This window comes from Amblyomma mixtum, chromosome 1 (assembly GCF_055824585.1).
Source record: "Amblyomma mixtum isolate Tamu chromosome 1, ASM5582458v1, whole genome shotgun sequence".
Taxonomy (NCBI): domain Eukaryota; kingdom Metazoa; phylum Arthropoda; class Arachnida; order Ixodida; family Ixodidae; genus Amblyomma; species Amblyomma mixtum.
In genome coordinates, this window is record NC_143012.1 from 261,506,383 (window position 1) to 261,528,572 (window position 22,190).

General features: G+C 43.8%; 1 protein-coding gene across 1 annotated transcript in view; it reads right to left on the reverse strand.

Moving 5' to 3' along the window:
- Window positions 1–4,365: 4,365 nt before the first annotated feature.
- LOC149371584 (uncharacterized) overlaps window positions 4,366–22,190 on the reverse strand; it is a 48,417-nt gene continuing 30,592 nt past the window's right edge. The window contains exon 2 of the mRNA XM_089565860.1: window positions 4,366–4,388. The gene's annotated coding sequence lies outside the window, so the exon portion shown is untranslated. The remainder of the gene's footprint in view (window positions 4,389–22,190) is intronic.

Genomic DNA, 22,190 nt, shown 5'->3' on the forward strand with positions numbered 1-22,190 from the left:
CGACGAGTCAAAATAGGTAAGGTCACATTTTCCACAAAATAATAATGTCCGAAGCAAAATCAGCTGATCGAACAGTCGGCAACAATACATTTGCCCACATGTATTCGTTTAAGATCGCAAGCTCATCTGCAGTAGTCGGGTGCCAACACCATAAACACCACATTACTTCGTCGGTGGCACGGCCTGCGCACCACTTTTTTGGTTTTATATAAAGCATAATTACACAGGCATCTGGGCAGAAAATAAAAAGCCATGAATGGGAGTCTGTAGTCGTTCTGCAAGATTTTAAAACAAACCGTTAGTATTTGATGTGAATTGTTTATACACATACATTTTACCTTAGAAATTCTGATCAGTTCTCAGGAATTTTTGGATATTTCTTCCAATAATTTGAGTTCGGAGAAGACTCGAATTATTCTGCAGGATCGGGTTCAAGATGGCTAAATGTACATGCCGTCACGACTGCCTACGTGCCTTACGAGAGGTATAGTTGTGACAGCCACACGTGCGATCAGAAGGGAAAACTTCTCTCGCGGGGGTATGTTCTAAGCAACCTCTTTTGCATCGGACTAGCTACATCGTCACCTAGAAAAGAAAGCAAGCCTACTTGTAAAGAAGAATATATTTTCCGCAAGTACATTGCATGGCATAATAATTTTGCGGTGTTGGTTAGAAATTGTTGCAGATACTCATCCCATGTGGCAGACGGCATATGAAGCGGTGAAGCGGAAAAAAGCTTAAACAGCCGTGACATCCTTAGTTTCACATGTCAGGATATGTGGGGCGAACAACTGTTTACTGGGGCAGGGCAACGAAAAGAAAATCACACGGACATCGAATTACAGTACGTGCTCGGAAGGCAACAGCGTTAGAAGGTGTTCATGCCTTTACTTGAAGTGATATCACTACCGGTCTAGTGTCGTCCTTTTCCTTAAGCAAATAGGTGAATTTGATGACTAAAGGTACAGCCTTTGTCAAAAGTAACCAGGCTGCATGGTTTGTTTCTCATTCGTGTATTAGACCCCTCCCGTCTTCTCTAAAGATCAAAAATTTTCTTTGAAGGTGAGGACAGGGGTTCTCCTTACCATACAGAGATTTAGATCCTGAGGGCTGGCACAATAGCCCCAATATACGACGGAGAAGCAAACCGTGCAGCCTGGTTACTTTTGACAAAGACTACATTTTTTTGCTGATGAAGCTTTTATTCCTATCGGGAAAAAAATGTATCATACTATTAATAAAAAGCTCTTTATTATTAATTCTCTGGCTACTGAGCACTGCTTCGACGTTTTTTATCGCTCATAATACGAAGATTTCTCAAAACACAAGAATAATACTGCTTGTAGGTCAAATATGTCGGTTCAGTAATGCCGGCTTTGATTAACACCATATATCTGCGCCATTTTTTGGATCTGATGTCTAACCACCATCAGAGATCTGCTAATAAAAGCCAAACATAACCCTTAGGGAAAAGCAATGGTACGTGTGGGCGTGAATTTAGTCTCTGACATAGCTGGCGCGAAAAACATAGAAAACACAGGTTCTCTGAAGAAAACAGCCATGTCGACGGGACAACTTCGTAAGTTTACATCGCGATATTTTTCCCCCGCGGATATCCTAGACGTCCCATAGTTGCCACAGGCGTATATTAAACTGGGATCTGCTCGCGTGGAAGGTCCACAAATTTGAATTTGGACCAACCAGGTACAAGGCTGGCTCGCTCGACTAGAGCTCCACTGCTCCGCTATTTTATTGCGTTGCTTTTTATAATTTCTGCCTCTATGAGGGATCTGCGTGCGTGTTGTCTTCTTTAGTGTCAGCTTATTGGCATCGAAGAGCAGCGCAGTTAAACAGAGTAGAATGTTTGCCTCTCTACAAAAAAAAAAAAAGAAAACAGGGAGTCTGCAAAGAACGGAAGAAAACTGGAACTCAAACTTGCGCGCAGTTTTCTTTTTTTTTTTGCCCTGCCAGTGCTTTATTTGAATCCTGGCTACCTTGGCATCCAACGGGAATCCCCGTCCTATGACCACAATTCAGTACGTTTTCTCTTTTTTCTACAATAGTAGAATAGCCGATAAAAGATAAAAAATGTGTGACGGGCTAAATTCGGCGATTTTCTAATTCCCTGCCTTGAAGTTTCGTCCAGCACCTTAGGCTAGGAGGAGATAAATGAAAAAGTTGGCTTAATAGCCATTTTAAACTAACCTTAAAGGTAAACGATTTGCCGTGGAAATAACAGTCGCTCTTTGAGAACAGTTTGTAACTAATTTAACATTTCCTACAAAAGAGATTTGGAATGGCTTTGTATATTTCTCGTTTGCAAAGACACCCAAAGCAAAGCGCACACAGTTGTACTGAGTTTTACTTAGACGCTATGTTGATCACAGCTTAGCCGCATCAGGACACAAGTCTAGTTGGGCGCGTTTCAAGCCATCTGGAGCTAAGCAGAATGAACAAAGTGCAGGGATCTGTCCGAACCGACGTTCAGCGCGGTACACTGCAGGTCGAGTGAAAGAGAACAGAGCACTTTGAGGCGCATTCAGAATTATGCACGCTTCAGCTTCCTTCGTGAGTTAAGCCGCATCAGCTCTCACTTCTGCCGAACCCACGGCGAGCACATTTGTGCTACGCCCCAGTCTTTTCTTTATTAAAGTGTGCCGGTGCCTAAAGCGCTATGTCACAGTGAAGGAATAGCAAAATGTAGAAAAAACAACCGTGTGATGCCGTGCGACTAAGCAAGAGGAAGGTGAAGGTTCTATTCTACCAGCGCTGCACGAGCCGTTAGTAGTCGCAGAATGAGCGAAACCAAAGACGGTAACCGAGCGAAGCCACTCACTAAGACTCGTCTTATAATAAAAGAAAGTTGGCTTTTTGAGCAATAAATCCTTATCTTGAGTACTGGTAAAATGCGCGAGCCAATATATGCTAAGCGTTTTGCCGCCTTCTATGCTCTTTCCGTTATTTTCATTAATTTTGCGGCAAATCCTTCTTACAGAAGGGCTTATTCGTCTTTTAGAGTCAATTCTATAGCAGTCACAACTTATACAACGGCACTCGTGTAGCGTGAGGTACGCAGTGACTAAAAGAAAAAAGAACACAAAGTAGCAAATGTAGAGCCATTGAAAAAATATAACTTGGCTACCGTTTCGTTCGGAGAGTTTCAGGCGGCTTTTTTGAATTGTAAGTTCGTTTTCTTAAAACCCTTAGGTAAACTAACAGTTCCAGTTTTTCATCATTTATGAAGGGTACGAAGCGTGCAGAACCACTTGCGACCGAAATCCTACAATTGAGACATATCAGGGAAAATCAAGGAAGGCGCACCTAAGAGCTAACGCATCGCTGCGATGTGCACTGTGTGAAGAGTGCACTTGCCAAGCACGGGCTAGATGCGGAGGTGCAAAGATATTTCCGGCTCAGGATAACCGTCATCATCAGCTCATTACCTCCACTGCAGGACAAAAGTCTGTACCATACCTCTACATTTGACCTCGTCTAATATCAGCTGCAGACGTACTATCCCCGACTGTTTTGTTATCTAGTACGCCCATGTGATGCATTGTCGCTCCGTGCTACGTTTGAGAGCAACAGGGCTCTCGAGAGAGCATGATTACTGGCACTTTGTGGCCAACCAACTCGGTGGAGCATTCTCCTGTGCCTATTTATTTTATTAACGAAAATTTATACAATACAGCGATATAGTTTTGTGTGCTCACTTGTTTCGTGCGTAAATGCCTAGTGAGTATGCATTTTCTTTTTTTTAGACGGAGAGCGCAGAAAAAAAAGGTCAGCTTCGAAAACGTTGCGCTTTGTCTTCAAATAAGGGCTTATATTTATTGCGGCTTAAAATATGGCTTATTTCTCAAAGTTAACGACGCGCTGCATTTTGCAACGTTAAATTTCGCTGCGATGCTTCCTAAAACAATTGTTGGCAGGGAAGAAAACGATCAACCGCATCAACCACAGACGTGGGGGGGGGGGGGGGGGGGGGTGAACGTGGTTGTGGTTCCACAAGGGTATTAAATTCCAGTTAACTTCAGTTTCAGCTACTGCAGCGTATCTGGCGGCTCGGGAATTCATAAATAAAAACGAATACCTCCGGCATATGCACGCAGCGCTAGGTGATCGCATAATCTTCTAAGGCATCGGAAAACCAGTTTCTCTCTTTGCGCTCTTAATGGTTTGAATCTGCTGGGAAATGAACTTCTTGCCCTGCGCGGGTGAGCGCTCCCAGAGCGTTCCAGTGAACGTTCCTCCAGTCGTTAAAGAAATCATCGGCATTTTCGCCCCAATTCACTTGACAGTGGTTTGTATACGACGTTTCCAACCCCTGGCGTCGTTGCAATCCAGTCCAGCAGCGTCCGAAGGACCTTGCTCCGGGGGCCTTTCAACTGAAAGAATACATTTTAGGACTTTCAGGTCACATCTATGCAAACGTTATTTACACCCTCATGACCGTCAACACTCTCCACCACAATCTTTCCAAACGTGGCGCAGAGCTATCCTTGACAAGAATAAACACCATACATTGCTTTTAAAGCACAAATATTACATGCGTAATCAAGCGCCTTCCTCACTTGACATCCCGGGCAGGCCATGCTTCGTTCAGCAAGACTGTAGAAGCGCGTTTCCTCTTTCTGCGTCTTCAGAGCTCCCAAAGCCTCATTCTACAATAAGCCCGTCTCGGAGAGACCCAGAAAGGTCGGTTACTGCTCCGCAGAGTCATCGTCATCATCAGCCTGACTACGCCCACTGCAGGGCAAAGCCCTCTCCCAGGTCTCTCCAGTTAACCCTGTCTTTCACCAATTGCGGCCACCGTATTTCCGCAAATTTCTTGATCTAATCCGCCCATCTAACTTTCTGCCGCCCCTTGCTACGCTTGCCTTCCCTTGGAATCCACTCCATTACTCTTAAGGACCAGCGATTATCTTGCCTTCGCATTACATGCCCTGCCCAAGCCCACTTCTTCCTCTTGATTTCAACTCGGATGTCCTTAACCCAAGTTTGTTCCCTCACACACATTCCAGGCCTAGGGTAAAAACGATCAGTGCCTGCTACTGAAGGCAAAGCTTTAGTACTTGAACAGCTGAAAAACGCCTGCGATTGCCAGCTGCACCTTTACACTGATGATTTTGAGAGCAAGAATCAGCAAGAATGCTGAACCACTCCTCTCGTGGCTGACTGTGTTTTTCTGAAGGCCGACTCCAAAAAATAGTGTCGTTAACGTCAGCTCAATTATTTGTTATTGCTAAGTGAATGAAATGATCTACTTTCTTCGAACAACGCTGTGTCGCGAGATTGTACGCATTATAGAGCATGAAACACGAGACATTCGTGGATGATATTCTATTTTGTTCTCTTATCTGTTAAGAAAACTACTGCTCATGAGGTTTACAGCTTGCTCCCGTTGGCACCCCTCTCAAGTTGCAAGGTTAACCCCGTCTTCATATAAACACTACAACCACCGCAACCTTGGAAGCTTATCGATTTCTGCCAGGCGAGCTTGGATAAAGATGTAAGAGATGCATTTGCGCACTTTTCACGCTATTGTGCGTGGTAAACACTGAGCAAGATCTTAGGACGCGTGTGAATTTGCGGAGATCTTACGATATTTGCAGATTCACTATCTTTTTGGGCTAGCGCCAAATGAAAGAATAAAGTGAAAATAAATCAAATCCGAGCCGCGGATTCAAACCCGCGGTGGCGCGGCCACGGCGCTTGAGGACTAGGCTGCAGCTGCGGCCGAATACACCTCTGTTAAACTGCAATACACTCTCGCGCTGTTGAATTGGACACCGTCGTCTTCACCAACTTCCATCTGGGGTCCAAAGGCACAGACAGGGAATTGTTTGTCTTCGCAGTCGTCGATACCTTCACACAAATCTACTGTTGCGCGTATATAGAATTTAAGGAAAAACTATGCATCAGTTTTTTCGTTCACATAGATGCAAAATACATTTTTTGCCTATTTTAAAGCAGTTCCTGACAAAACGACAGAACATCAAAAATAAAATGCTTTAGGCTGATCTTCAACCCAATGGGAGCTGACCTCATGGGCGGATGCGCTGAAGCATAGGATCAGCGTAGCGAATTCTCGCCTTGCAGTGTACAGTGTTTTTATTGCTGTCCAATGCGTTGCGATTTCTCGTTATGCTCAAATTTCAATCACCTCTAAACCAACCTCCGCGTTCAACACACCCGGCTCCAACTTTATTGCGCGTCTGTGAATTGAGGCTCAATAGGCCGTTCAAACGCATTCAGAAATAACTCCCCAAAAACCTGTTAAAATCTCTTTTTTTTTTTGGCTTCGATCCTGACTACTGCACCTGACGAGTTGTTGAATACCTTCTTGTCGAAAATGTGCGAGAAAGTCATCACGGAGAAATTTCTTAGTGGGCAGACATCGCGCGACATCCCGGTTTGAGCGAAATAAGAAGCGGAAAAGATAGAAAGGATTATGCCACTTTCGTAATGTAGAAAGCAGACGTCACCTCATCTGAAGACGTACTGAACGCCTAATGGAAAGGATGTTCTAATAAAAATGTCACACTACCACCACCACCTCATGTGTTCAGGCAAGAAAGAGAGAGTGCCAAATCGAGGCATTGCTGTCCGCTTTTTCTGTACGGTCTTGATAAGAATTACGTCTATCATGAACCTTAAACCTGTGCACTTCCTCCTTGTGCCGTTCGCTGCCGATTACATTTAAAGTCCCTTACATGAATGTATCACGGTAACAGGAGTTTTTCATTTTTATTTTTATCACTTTTAGTGATGCTGCCTTCTTTTCCTCTTTTTCCCGTGTTTTTTGCTTTGTTTCTTCATCACCTTTCCCAGCTCTTTTGTACACCCTTCTGCATTTCGCTTAGGAAGGCCATCTATTAACTCGAATGTTAAGCGCTTATGTAACTCCGCTTTTTAAGTTCGTGAAACGTTGCTTGCGGGTCTCTGTTCTTGTATGACTAGAAATTCTAATGTTTGTTTAATCTGACGTGTCACAAGGCGACAGACTTTATTGGTGCTGAGTGAAATGAAACAAAATTACGTATTAAATACATTAGGACGGCATAGATGTCTGATCTACCAGTCCACTAGTGTTGTCCGAATATAAAACTATACACTAGCCGTTGCGGCAACCCAAGAAGAAAGACGCTCATGATCATGCTGGTGAAAGAAGGTGACAATAACTGACGGCTAAATTGTGTTCGAGAAGTACGTCACCTGCTTGAAAGAAAATGGCAACCCCAGCAGGAAAAACAGTTGGCTAGTTCCAAATCTAATATTTCCCTTAAATGTTTTGAAGATAAAAAAAATCCTTGATAACATTATATTACATGGGTTAATACATTTGCCGGTTCATCTTTGCCCTTGTCGTCACTATGGGTGAATCCACCGAATGATAGTGTACAGATTACAGTGCTCTCAACGAAATCATGGTGGTCATTGCCTGCGGTTGCATTAGATTGATATGACAGGGTAAATAATAGGCCCGTATTTAGCACGCCCTCTGAGTGTTTGTCTTGGGAACTTGAAAACTTCTGGTGGCGGCCTTTGTGTTCAACACCCAAAGTCTCACTGCAAGCGAGGTGTTTGCGAAAAATTGCTCTATGGGTGTACGAGTGCGTGGAGACAGGCTAAGCAATTTTTAAATAGGATTATTTCAGATTAAGTAGTTATTCTGTCACGATCATAGCGATGACTACGATGAATGTCAATAATCATGCGATGTAAAGTAATTACTAGGCTAAAAAGCGAAAATCTTTTGATTAACTTTTTTACTTTAGCATTATGGCATTTTGCTGGGAATATAGAAATGCAGCTATGTGTTTAAGTATATAATATCAATTTTATTTCATGTGCACAGATGTAACTACTCTTGCCGCAAAGAGAACAAGAAATTTCGGCTGTCCCACAATCCGAAGAGCTCGCCTCATGCGTCCGGCTCGTTTGAGCGCGTGTGTACGCAATTTGCACCACTGCTTTATTTGAATTCTTTAGATTTTCGGTGCGCAAATTATGCTAACTGCAAACAAAGTTTTGCCTTCTTAAGCATGCTTACGTTTTATCGTACACTCTGTGGTTTCTGTCTCTTTTTCGTGTCGTTTACGAGGTATACGGTACCAGTCAATTCCCTATAAGCGTGCATGAAAGGCATACCAGCGGAGAGAAGAAATGTGCTTGGAGATCGATATGTTTTATCTGTATTTCTGCGAAGCCAACACTGCTGAATAAAACTGTTTTTGATGCTTTGGCGACCGTTAAACGCCAGTGTCTTGGCTCTTGTCAACGTTGTCAGCTCAGTCGTCCAGTAAATACAAAGGCTGTTTCGGTTATACTGCCTCGAGCTACCCCAATCTACGCCTACAATGTACGCAATTCACTCGAAGTTTGTGAGGAAACCACGTGTTTTGCGCTTGCATGTTTGAGGAATGAAGCGCGGCCTAGGGTGCACTATATGTCACTGGCCACTTTCTCGGGTATTGTTTGTTCAGCGAAATACCGCTAATTTGAGCAAGTCAGCGTCGTAGCCGCCATGGCGACTGCGTTCCCTGCGTCCCGTTGCCGATTCAAACACAACTGCTCAATCTCCCGTTTCAAAATACACTTGTCGCAGCTGATAGTATTTACGTATTTTGTTTTTTCTTTTTCTGCGAATCAACCTTGGTATCTAGGAGAGAGCACATTACCTTAAGTAGCATTCCACAGAAAAATGTGCGTAGTCACATCGCTCTACCTCCGTCCGCGATTCCCTTCGCGCGGCTAGGTTCGCTGGGCAGCCTCAAGAGGTGGCGCCATTTTGGCGATGCTGTAGTGCAATACTAACTGTATGCGGCAGAGGGCAGTTACATGGCTGGCGAATTGATTAAGGTAAGTTGCTGAGGGAGTTGGTGAAGGTATTCAACTGTAATGCTCCCAGACTTATTAGATAAACAAATATCACGCATTGTCTGGAGAGATAAGGACCAGCAAAGCATGTAATTAGCATTTACAAAATGATTGCATAACCAGGTTAGTTTCTTTTTTGCTGAGCGCGGTACTTCTGAGGAGATTCCCGTACATACTCCGCTTCAATCGCGCCCGCGTCACGCCCAGCCTAATATTTGTACCGAGTCCCGTCGTCGAAAGTAGTTGTGAACGGGATTATGTAAGGATATTTCATATATGGCAGTTCTCGAACACTGGTATATGGCATGGTCTTAGGTTGCCGAACATGCCCTTCTTTGTAAATGGGTTCCTAGCTCAATCACGAGAAGGGCACCGCAGCGCAACATTATCAGAGCATTGCTGAGGAACGCGACTTTGATCGTGTTAATGCAAGCGTTGTGTTTTCGTTAATTTTAGAGCATAAGAGCGGCGACGATCACTTGATGTGGGTTACATTCATTTTCTGAATGGCTGGTATGAGGGCCCAAAGTACCCCAACAGCGGTAACTGCGTATAAAGCGCTCAAAAATCAATAATGGAAGTTCCAAATTTCCGGAATTGTCGAATCTTTAGTGGCGTAGTTATACGACGTACGAAAGGTGCTTTAGAGAAACCCGCCTCTAAATTTCAAAAATAGGTGTTTTCACCTAAAAAGAACCTTCTTGCGGCATAAAAAATTTGATGTTTTTTGAGGGCGTAATAAAACAGGCGAATCATATTAACTAGTATGTGGTAACTAAATTGTAATAGTTAGCTTTTGAACTATTGTACATAGGCACCCGACTGCATTAATAAATTTGTAGCTGACCGTTACTAAAAGCCTTATTGGTTGGTTGGTTGGTAACAACTTTATTCATAGTCCTGCAGAGCTTTCGCTGACGGGGCCTTAGGTCTCCCACGTGGGGACGTCGAGGCGCTGCCTCGCCGTCGCCTCGCGGGCCTGCTGGACGGCCCAGAGTTGGTCCCCGAGGCTGGGGCTGCGCAAGGCAGCGGCCAACCGCGGCGGGAGGGTTCCGGAATTAGCACCGTGAAGGTTTTTGTTGCAGTCCCAGAGCATGTGAGTTAAAGTGGCTACATTGGCGTTGCAGACTTTGCATATATTTGTCGGGTATGTACCGGGGTAAAGCCTGTGGTATAGTTCCGGGTTGGGGTACGTGAGCGTCTGCAGTTGTCTGAGGGTCACCGCGTGCGCCCTGTCCAGCTTGTCGCTGGGCGGAGGGAAGGTTCGGCGGGCCAGGCAGAGGGCCTTGGTAATTTCGTTGTAGCTGATAGCACCAAGGACTACTAAAAGCCTTATCAGTTTTAAGAATTTCCTAAAGGAGATTACGATCGCCGCTCTGGCTCAACAAATGTGGGCTTCTCCAAGCGCCATTCGGAAACAGCGCGCCTGTGGAGAATGCAAATCGACGTCCGTCAAATCATCTTTTTCGCGGGGCACGTACCCCGTTGAATTCTCTGCCCTGTCCGCGATAGAGCAGTGAAGTCGCGAGTAGTAGGTGCACCGCAGTGCGGTTGCGGCATAGGTTGTCTAGGGACATGTGCGCCACAGATTCACTCATTTTGATAGATGTCACTTTAAGCTCTGTGAAGGTGCACGAATCTCGGTTTGCACGAAAAGTGGACTAAATTTCATCAGCCACAGCGCTAAGGGTAATCGAATTTTCAAAATTTGAAAGCCTAACATGGCTATTACCACCGGCTCGCTACAGATATCCAATTGCAGTTAGGCGCCTATCTATAATAGTAAAAAGTTAACTATTACAATTTTGTCAGTTGCTTTACTAGATGACATGATTCGCTTGCATTTTTGGTCCGCCGACACCAGTATTACTATGCCACAAAAAGCTCCTCTTTAGCTATAAAGCCCAATGTTTAAAAATTAGTACCGGGCTTTTATGAAATGCGTGCTACAAATCATATGCTAATGATATTTACACTCATAGGCATACCCATAAGGAAGAAGGAAATAACAAAAGGGAAGAGTAAATGTAAACAGCTGGCATCGTATTTTGCCCATTTTTAGACTCATGTCTCACTGGCATGGCAGCTCTAAAGCGGGCCGCACCTTAGGAGAATCACTTCTAAAGATATTCAGCTGTGTTAATCCCGGAATGCCATGGACTGCCTTACATGACTGTCATTCGCAAGAACGAATCACGTGACACATCTCAATCCACAACGGTTGAGGAGGAGCGCCCGAGCAGCAGCCAGCGCAGTGGTGGACGGGTCGGCAAAGCGTGCAGCTCTGACGACGAACATGAAGATGAAGAGCGAGGCACCTTCCACGCACGATTTTGTAGATGCGGTGCGCCTCCGTAAGCGGTCAAGTCTAAGAGCCAGATGACCTTCAGGCTCAGCATGAATGAAGTACAGCTTTTTGCTCTAAAACTTGTGTATGCTCTTTCCACGGATGCTTCATGCATACAGGTTGATTTCAGCGCACTCTTAACGTGTCAGAGACCCTACGCAAGTCTCTCGCAGAACAGGACAGTCAAAAACATTCAGCTAACGGTGTGTCCGCACTTGTGAAAGCATTATGGAAGCGTGTTTCGGTTTGTTATGGTTAGTCCTAATCTGGTCGCTGCCAAGTGCGACATTTTCTCCGGTTGCACGAGTTTTCAAAGGGCAATTCGGCAGAACCAGTTTTTCATTTCCCATTTCATCTTACTGAAACATAGTCCCAGAAAAAAAAACACACTGTTAAGTTTTTTGGCTGTTTTGTTCAGCCTACACGCCTCGACTTGCAACGTAGTATAATCTATTCAAGTAGCAGTCACAAAAAATAAACTCCTGCCCATGTCGCAAACTTCTCTTTCGTGCTTCACTGAAAGACGCGTTTCTGGAGAAAATGTGTATCGCACGAAACATTCATTCTTTAAGAAAAACCTGACATTATTTTTTATGCCTGCGTGTTGTCAGGTTTGTCAGGAGTTTTTTTTTTCATTTCGTGTCGCTTTTCTAACATAATTTCCAGAAAGTTTCTTCCAAGGCCTTCATCAGAGTAACTATATTGGCATCAAATGGCTTCGCCTTCCATGCTGGCATTGTTCCCGTTGACAAGGAAGCATCCGAACTGAAAACTATCCCAGTGCTCTGTTGTGCGCGAGAAGCCCAATTTCCTGCGTTTGCTCCAAACGTGCTTTCACGTGTCGGTAACCAAGTTATTCAGGACCGATCATAAGCCTTCATATGCTGTCCAGCGTGAGGAGGGAAACTAGGAGTATTTGGGTCGCGCTTATCACCTCATTACCGATGAACGCAGCTCCTTCCGGTTCCCTCGTCAGTGCTGCAGCCGGAAATAACCACAAGCAGCGAACGTGAGAACGTATTACGTTGACCGGAAGGCTATTCGAGGAAATGTCTGATCACATTACCCGTTGCACTTTTCATCCCTGGAGTGAGAATGTCATCTCCTGGTACGTTTGTTAAGATAACACATTGTTTGCGAGCTATAATGCAAAGCCCTTTAAAATCTAGTTTTTGTTTTGATAGTTGTATGAAACGACTGTTAAAGATGCACTTATTTTCTCCTACTCCTGGGATAAAACCTGTCAGTCCATTTTTTTGTGTTTTGCTCTATGGTACTGGACTCCAACTATCAGTGTTTGACCACGAAGAATACATTTGCTGTCCGTGCTTGTATGTGAACAGAATGACGTGATATTTGCGTTCTTTTTCTCCGCAACAAACGGAAGTATACAAAGCACCCCAATTTCAACTATTCTATCACCGCCTGTATAGTGATCGGACTTTTGCTGTTCCACGATTTCCCTTCAGCCCTCTGCTAATCAGCTGCAGCAGACTGCCGGGTCGTCAAAGAGACGCGGGCACCTGTTATTGCATGGCGGTACTCGCTACGATGAGCTCCAGTAGTCGTCCTCAGTTTAAAATGCAATAGCGAAGCAAAGCTCAGCACTGATGGGGAGTGACGGCAGAGAACTATGATCTTCATTAACTTTAAATAGGCAAACCGTTGCTTGCACAGGCAATCCCCTATGAGCTGCAGCTCTAGGTGCAGTCGGAAGTTACCCTAGACTCATCAACATGTTCTTCTGAGATCACAATGACACTATTTTTCTTTACTTCATCCCCACCATCACTGCAAGCAGCACCGGGCTCGTGATATTCTTAACGTTCACCATCAGCTTGCGCCCACTCAGTTAGAAGCTTGATTTATGATTATGAAAATACAGAAGCGGGTTTCACTGCTGGATCCTGCCAAAATCAGCGTGGAGCACCAGCTTAGGTAGCTTACACGGCTTGAGCATGGCTGTGCCAACGCGGTTATGATTACGTTTATAGAGAATATAAATATTCCGGTGCGTTGAGAACATCTCCGCTCTGCATTTACGAATAACTGAGTGTCGTGTCACACACATTGCGCCTCTCTCTAACTACATCCATCACGGCACTGTGCTAGTATGCACCTGCAGAAGCTACGCCTGAAATGTAGGTCTTGCCCTTTTAGTCAACTGAAACGTGGCACGTTCATTTGCTGTGCTTTTCAGTCTTATACTGCTAGTTTGCTATACGTAACACATGAAGGTCAGAGAGCTAGTATACTTACATAATGCTGCCTATACTCCAGATGAGTGCAGCGTTGCAGCTTTTGAAACCATATGTGTAACTCCATCAGTTAATAGTAATGAGAAGCAGCGCCACCGCTCGTTTCTGGCAGATTGGCAGAATAACTTATTATGTACAAATATTCGCACAAGTTGCGCCTATCCGTGAAAATATTTGTTTTATATTAGATTCGGCCTATAGCTGCAGTATTCGTATTATTTTCGTCAGGAGAGCTGCACCATACGTATTCGATTCAGTTTCAATGAAGTTCCATTCCCACACCTCATTCACCTCCCCGAAATTTTGTCAGAACCCGTGAAAGATACACCACATCTCCACCTTGTCTCGCAGAGCTATCGATGAACTGGCATTAACTATGGTGCCCGCATGTGGACACGCTCGTCTCTATCCTGCCAGTCAACGAATGTGCAACGCCATACAAGATTTTCAAACCAAGGCTTGCTTGCAACAGGCCGTCGTCACCACCGTCGGCATCTTGAGATTGTGGGACCCCTTACTTGTGTCTTAATGTTCTCGCTACATCCTCGCGACAGTCGACCGTTTCAGACGCAGGCCGCAGGTTGTTCCCATGCTCATTATTTAATGGTTATTTAGTATGGAAGAAAAGCAGGGACAGAGAGAGGGATGGACAACAATGCCGCCCCAACATGCAGAGATCGCTTAGAGCACTCTACCCACTAACATATCTAATATGAACAGCCCACATACTACCCAGCGACGTCCCAATTGCCGCTGCCGACATTGCTCTTAGTTGCACGGTAGAGTGCAGAGACGAAAAGAACTTGCAGTCGCAAGTTAAGTATTGTAACGTATGCTTGTAAATTATACAAATAATATGTCCAGGATTAGAGCAAAAATTGCCTCCAGTTCTGTGTCCCAAGAATAGAAATTGTATAAGCAGGCCATACAATGATGGCTGGTGGCTTTCGGCGAACAGCAAAGCAGCCTTGACGTATGACACATTTTAAGATAACTGGCCGCATCCGATTTTCGAAGGAAACCTAAGGCAAATTTAGAACAGTAACTTTAACGGCAACGACATTTCTTTCACTCTAGGTATGACCTCGCATGGTTGTTACGACAACCTTCATGAGCTCTGCGTTTTATCGGCCAAGTTTGGTCCCCCAACAGTTGACGACGACACATTTCACGTCGTCAAGTAGACTCCCTCCAACAACAGCGTGCATGGCAAGTGTTACTTCTTTGGAACGGAGCGCAGCGGGAGTCAGAAGAGTGAAAATTTAGGCGCTATATGACCTTCAGTGATCGTTGTAGTACTGCGTGACGTGAGAGGCGAATCGAGCCAGACAAGCAATATCTCAAACTTTCACGATGAGCGGTGTCTTTACGGCATACTTATACCACATGGCCGGGAGGGTGGCGCTGCCGCAGGTCTGTAAAAGAGCGGTGCAGCTTCATTGAGAGTGTGTGATGGGACGGGACTTCAAGCCGCACTCCTGAAACTCGCATTCGAACGGGGAGTCTATTAGTAATATTGTTCGTTTCTGTGCAGCAAGCATTTGCTGGGAACTTACTTTTCTATTATCTCTTTAGGCGCGCCACAGATTGACCAGAACTGAATTCAAGTTTGTAAATTCAAAGCAACATCCACAAAACTCTTTGCAGCAGCTGTTTGCTATCGATCAATGGAAGACGTATTCTACTGAGAGATCCATGCATGTTTTCGTATTTTGCGAAAACAGTACGCACTAGTGCGTGTTCATTTAATATACGCTTCTCGATGACTGCAGTATCATCAGAAATAAAAACATAACAGTTAAAACAATCACACTAGTGCTATTCGCAAAACATACACGCTGTACAAATACAAAGAATGAAAGACACTGTGCTCTCTAAAACACTTGTTTAATAGAGCACGTTCTTTAGCTAACATATTTATCTCGAATTAAACGTGCTTATTGTGGATATATTTATATTTTTAGACAGCACTTGATACTGAATTACCCCTCAAACTGTGAGATTGTTTCTCCCATGCATGCACTGCTTCAATGGACAAGTGAATCAGTCAAAAGTCAAAGAAATAAAGTGTAGCGTCAACTCGCATGTCTTTTTTTAAAATCTTCTCAGCAGAAATAATGCCGTGAAAGCATTTGGCATATGTCTGTGGTCCGTCATCCGTTTTTTAGACTTCTTCATCAAAGCGGGCTAAAAATACTTCACCAATGTACTACACGGAGAAGAAAGGATGATGGCTTGCTCAGACACCATGCACTACATCAGCGATTTTATTCATTCTTTCTATTCAAAAAGTTGCCTCAGTGGCTCTGTGCCGTCGTGATTCGACTGCTTATCTCAGGCTTCCAGGACCAGTACCTGTAGGCAAAATGCGAAAAAATCCGGCATGTTCTGCCATGTCAGCGCACGTAAAGAACCCTAGTTGGCCTAAATGATCCCGCACCCTCGAATGCGGCGTACGTCACAGCCCGTGTGTCACTTTGGGACGTTAAACTTTACATAACTTGTAGTAAACGGAAAACAGTTGCGATAAGCCTAAATGACTGTTTCAACAAGTGCAGCACTACAGTACAAGAACCGCTTGCGCGAACGAAAAAATCTTTACGTTAATGTATTCTTCGGATCAGTGATCGATGCGCTTCTACAATAAGCAACATATTGGACGTCCACATGTGCACAGATGGGGACGCCGAGGTATATGTATGCAGAGGCAGACTCTAAGTGAACGGTATTTAAGAAGCACACAGACGGAGTGTTAGCGTGTCACGATACTGCCGTCGCTTTCCATTTGTTTTTTTTCGGTAGCATTTAGGCTGTCAACTAGCAAAAACCACCCAGTTCTTCCTAACGAAATACCCAGATTGGTCGAGAGATCGTCAAGAGGTCATCAGCAGTGACAACTTTGAAAATCCGAGAACTGAAATTTTCCAGTGCCTTTGATTCTATTAATTTATGGGATTGTATTACCCTGGCCTACGCTTCCAGATTATTCCGCCCACTAATCCCTAAGATTATGCAATAATCTACCTTAATTTTTATACTAATTTATCGTAATCTATTTTCAGCGGTGGGCCTTCTTAAAAACCTTTTATGGTCGTTTGGAAGATTTGGAGGTGCGCCAACTTGCAAATTCTATGGCATTTTTTTCTTTGAGAATGTGGTTAAGGCCGCAAGTTTTTAGACGTTGGTTCTATAAGCTAACCAAAGTACGAAGTGGAACCATTAGAAGGATCGCACTGAAGAAGGTTAGCATTCATTGGGTGATTCTACTCTGCGAAGAAATGCGTAATAGTCAGGAAGAAGATTACTGCTATGCTCACAATGGAAGGAACATCATATCCGCAAATCAGAAACAAAAGCGGTTTAATGACCATTGTGGCAAACCCGAGTGAAAGTCACTCGAAGGTAAGTTTTTCAAAAAATCAACAAGCAAAGGGAAAACCTCAGGGTGCTTGCCAATGTTTCGACAAGAAGACTCGTCTTCATCAGGGCAAAGCGTTCATCATAGGCGTGGTTTAAATATGGTCTTTACTCCGAGGAGCAAATTAGACCTCCCCATCCTAACACGCTTCCCATTTCGCCCCCTTATCCCCCTGGCCGGGCCTACTTCTTCGGAGTGAAGACCCTATTAGCACACCACATATATTGAACTCTGCCCAGACTAAGACACGTACTCCGGTCGAAACGTTGCCAAGCACCTTGAGACTTTCCCCTCCTTTGATCACTTTTTGTCCACCAAACACCATCACCAAGCTCTCACCAATAGAAGGTAAATCGTTATTTTTGCCGGAGAAAAATTTGGATTATTTCAAAATGTTGCAATCAATGTGAAATTAGTTAAGCTAAAAAGTAATATGTGGTGACGTATATTCTCCAAAGCTTTTGAGAAGCGAAATTCGTCAAGCTTCTTGTTCTCTGTCTAGTTAGTGGAACCGGCAGTAACCTATCACGGGAAAATTACTTTAAAAACCGTCCTGCGGAGGTGTGAAGAAAGGCTTGCACCCGAAAAAGTAACAGTGTTTTTGAAAATTGCGTGTTCTAATATTTTAGACCATGAACTGGTCAGCTATATGTTGCAATTATTCGCTGGTGAGACACGAGTTCCATTTGAGGAATGAAAGTACCTTCCCGAATTTCTATTGCGTGGGCCGAGTTGAAGTATCGAGTGATTTCTAAAAAATCTTAGTATTCTAAAGCTGCTGGTAAAGGTATTTTTAAAATTCTCACAGTATTGAAAGTAAGGCGTTAACGACTTAGGAAATTTGCCGCTCATCGGTCCTTTCATGCCAACCGCCTCCTTTTTCCTGATTCCGGTGACACATTGGACGAAACGCTCATTATCGAAGAAGCAGTGCAACGGAGCCAGTATATATTGGAATTCGTTTGCGCAAGCATTCATTACTGTTCTCCTAAATCAGCAGAAACAGTGCGGTGCATATCGCTCCACCCCCTTTCCCTGAAACCACGTCAATTACAAATAGTGCTTCCGGCTCGCTCCATTTGGGACCACGACACCAATTCACCTCACCACTGCCAGCAAGGGTTACCTGGACACGTGAGATATTAGGTGTTCTGTGCACCAACTCACTGATGTCAGTAAACAGCAGCGCCGTATCTTGATTTCTTTGCTGCTTATAAAGATTGCACGGAATCGATATCGCAGAACGATTGCTTACGACTGCACGAAGTGCCGTAACCCGAATATCCGCAGCATACGGAGTAGAAACAGCCAAACAAATTGGCAGAGAATCGTCAGGACAGAGTAAGAAAAAACGGCCAGAGGAAAAAAGCAAACTAGAAGCTCGCCACAACGGCAATAATGGTGGGTCTGTGGACGATAACTGGCAATGCAAGCCGCAGTCGGAACTGCGCAATAAGCTCTACATCAGCCCAAGCGAGCAGTGGAAGCGCAGAAATGACGGCATTTCACCGGCAGGGCTCCGCATGTGGACAGAGAGCGAATGTGGCACCCAGCCGCTTTATCGGAGAGAGACTCGGTCGGCCTTCTGATGTTTCCCTTTTAGGAAGGCACAAGGGTAAAGGTTCTGCGTTGCTCCCATTCCGAGGCTTACTTGCCTAGAGTAATCCCGAGCTGGCGCAGTGCTTGGCAGCACTTCCAGCGGTGCCTTTAGTAACGGCTGTCTTTTGTGAATTCCCCCAGTGATTCTCCGGATGGCCTCCTAGGTGCGTGCTTTCGTACTTACCGGCATTGCTTCCCACTACAGCAATCGTAACCTATGAACTTGTTTATAGCTTTCTTTAAAATTGTGGGTTCCAACATAGAAAGGCTTCTTTGAAAGTGCGTTTGATGGGGTTGGTGAATTTAGAATTCTTTGAGAAGTTGACTGACAAATGCGAAGAAAGCTGGAGCACGCATTTCGCTGCTGGTTAGTTTATTTTCGCGCCTGCGGAGTGAGATACCACCAATTCTGGTAGAAAGCATTTTTGCGCGGGAAATCATTCAAGAACGCCATTTGCTGATATAATATAAGGTTTCACTATGACAATGAATATATGCACACATCACCTGGCGGTGGTCTTGCATTTTTTTGTCTATTAACGTTTTTATTCTCGTCAAAAGCGTTTCCATTGGTTTCCTATGGCAGCCTCAACTGTTCGATTCGATCAATGGAAACACTTTAAAAGAAATGTTATGCTACATATCAAAAGAATGGACTATTATCTTCAATATTTTCTTAAAAGTATCTTACAATTTTTCAGTTTTTCAAATTTTTGTCTGAGAATGATGAACACGCACTGATACGTTGCATTTGTGGAGAACACTTTATTGTTCCTATGAGAAAACTAATGTTGCCACTGTGCTGCGAAAATCTTTTGTAAAAAATTCAAATGGTGCAGCCGTTTGACTACTTTTTGCTTTTCACTACTGTGATGTGAGATGCATTTTCTTGCGGTCAAATTATGCAGGCCGCAATAGGGAAAATTTGTAATGAGTAAATATTGAACATTTAGCTTAATCCGGCCAGTATCCTCACTCAAGCAAGAATGATTACTGTCTTTTTCTGCTTTTTTTCATATAAAAATTTTGAATGGACTGGAACAGTAATTTTTAACCACGTAAGCACTTGCAGTGCCTGAAGAGCCTATCAGCAGTTAAGAAATTCAAATTGAGTGTTGCTCAGTGAGCTCAATGTTATTAACTGCAGGAGCATTTCTGATTTAAACAATTTTTTTTCTTTTCTTGATAACTACCACACCATTGACTAAGGAATATGCTGCTTCAGACTAAGAGATATAAAATGTTAAATATTTACGACTTGCACCTACCAAGTGATAATCCCGCGGTGGATTTTTTTTCCTTTCCTTTGCAAGCATATCTAGCGCCTGTAGAAGGTGCTCGAGCTGCGCACAAATCACATTAGAAATACAGTTCGCATAAAGGGACCAGCACTCGCCCATTCGGCTTGTTTCAATGGAATGCAATATACGTTTCATTCTGCGGCATTGCGTTGTGCTTTTTCAGTTCGAATCGCTGAAACTGAATGTATTATTGGACAGCGCTTTTGAACGAAGAACGTGCGAAATAATTTTTCTAGGGTGTGCTAATTCGTAATTAACATAATATATTTAAAAAATCATGGCTGCTGGCCCCAAACGTAAAGCGAGCGACCAGCGCTCATTGGTTCGCGGCTTCACTAGAAAAATGATGGCTCAATGAAGTATGAGATATTTGATGGTTGCTGTGAGCAGGGGCGTCTTAGTTTTTACTATGAAATAGCGACTATGCGTATTCTGCTATCAGGGTGCTCTGGCTCTACACGCAAAGTTTTGATATTCAATAAGAGGTTAAGAAACAATCCTAGCTACACAAGCCCGGTAATCTTGGTCATCACTTTTAATTGTTTTCAACTGTGCACGAAGTCTACACTTGTGTTATGTACTATTATGACCATAAATAGGAATGGTATAACATTCCGATGTGTACCAAAGACTTGCTTTTAATGTTTCTCCTGCGTACGCACAGGGTTGTTAGGGCTCAATAGAAAAGTATTGGAGTATGCTTTTATCAAAAGTAACAGAAAAATACGAGCGTTTGGACAAGTGATATGCGCATACATTAACTCTTTTGCTGCAGTCTTGCGATATGAGAATAAAATTGGGATTAATTAGTTCAAGTTCAAAAAAGAAACACATCCATAATTTTCGGGTATAAGAACTGAATCATCATACTTCTCCGCAGTGGCAACATGGTTATAGATTCTGCAGAGTTTAAGATGGTAGTTGTTACTTTTTACGGCCATGAAGACGCTCGTGATTAGCGACGGTCTGGGTGCCCGTCGACGACGGTTGCGGGCGGTATTGTTGATTGTGTCGTCCTGAACTTCTTCACGGCCCTTTGTAAATGCTTTGTGCCTTTGGAACACTTGCGATCCCGGCATTGCATCATTTCCGTATGCTTTCTTGATCATTTCCAACGTCTCGGTGAGTGACTTACTCAGTTTAACGCAAAGCTTCGCCGCGTAGCGTTGTTCCAAGACGCAGCGATGAAACAGGGTTACACGCTCAAACACGTCCATTTGCTTTGCTTGCTCGAAGCGAACTGAACTCAGCGCATTGTGAAGCTGAAGGTTGCCCCTCCTTCCTCCAAAACCGATTTTCTATTCTAGTGCATCCACACGCCCTGCCGCGACTTGTCTCATTTATTTAGTTATTCAAGTTACCCCTAAAGGCCCTCCAGAAGAGGGTATTACATATGGGGGGGGGGTACAGTCATAAGTAATCGCGATACATTTTAACAAGTGTAACAAAAAAACGTTAATGAAAACAAAAGGCATCACACAAAAAAAATTGACATAGCATCATTGACATAACACCATTGACATTGACATAACATAATTGGCATCACATCGAGGACAGATAAAAGACGTCAACAGCATCTTTGTAAGGAGAGTTAAATTTTAAAAATGCTTTCAACTTCACCTTAAACCTGTTCCTAGATGTGTGTTTGATACTGCTGCAACATCTAGAGGGAGGACGGCCACACAAAAATACGCGTGGATATTCTGTGAAACCGATATTTTGTACTACGCCGGGTATATTCTCCTCTGAAGTTTGCGCCCTGTACCGAAAAACGCTGCGAAGGCTTTGCCCAGTGGTTTCCTCACTGTCGCTCAGGCGCATGTTCAAGCATATTTGCGTTTCGCATTTTTTTTATTGTTTGCAAAAAATTCGAAGTTCAGTTCCTTCCCCTATACCGAAAAAACTGCACGTTCAATGGCGCAGGGAGAATATATCCATCTGCTTTGCGCAACAGGACATTTATTACATTACAGGTATTTCCTCTGCATACGTCTTCTCCTCCTCTCTGTTTTCAGCCATGTTTTATTCACAAGTCTGCGTGAAAAGTAACGCTGAAATGCGAGTTAAGGAGAGACGAAAATACAACAAAAGGCAGCTCCTAGGTCCGGCGCGTGTGGTAAGCTGCCTTCTTGTGCCATACTAGGACGTCTATTTTTACAATAGTGTGGGGCACGGTGGAAGCATTTTTTAGTCACTTCATGACATTTAACCTCTGCGCTTTCAAAACGAAGCTGCCTCTCATATTTCTCTAGGACCCCATTGTGATGGGGCATTACACTCTACAGCCTGCATATTAAATTCATTGTAACCGAAGAAGCTACAATATGTTAAGAAGAGAGGATTGGTTATATCAAAAAGTTTAGTGTAGCGCTAAGCAGCATTCG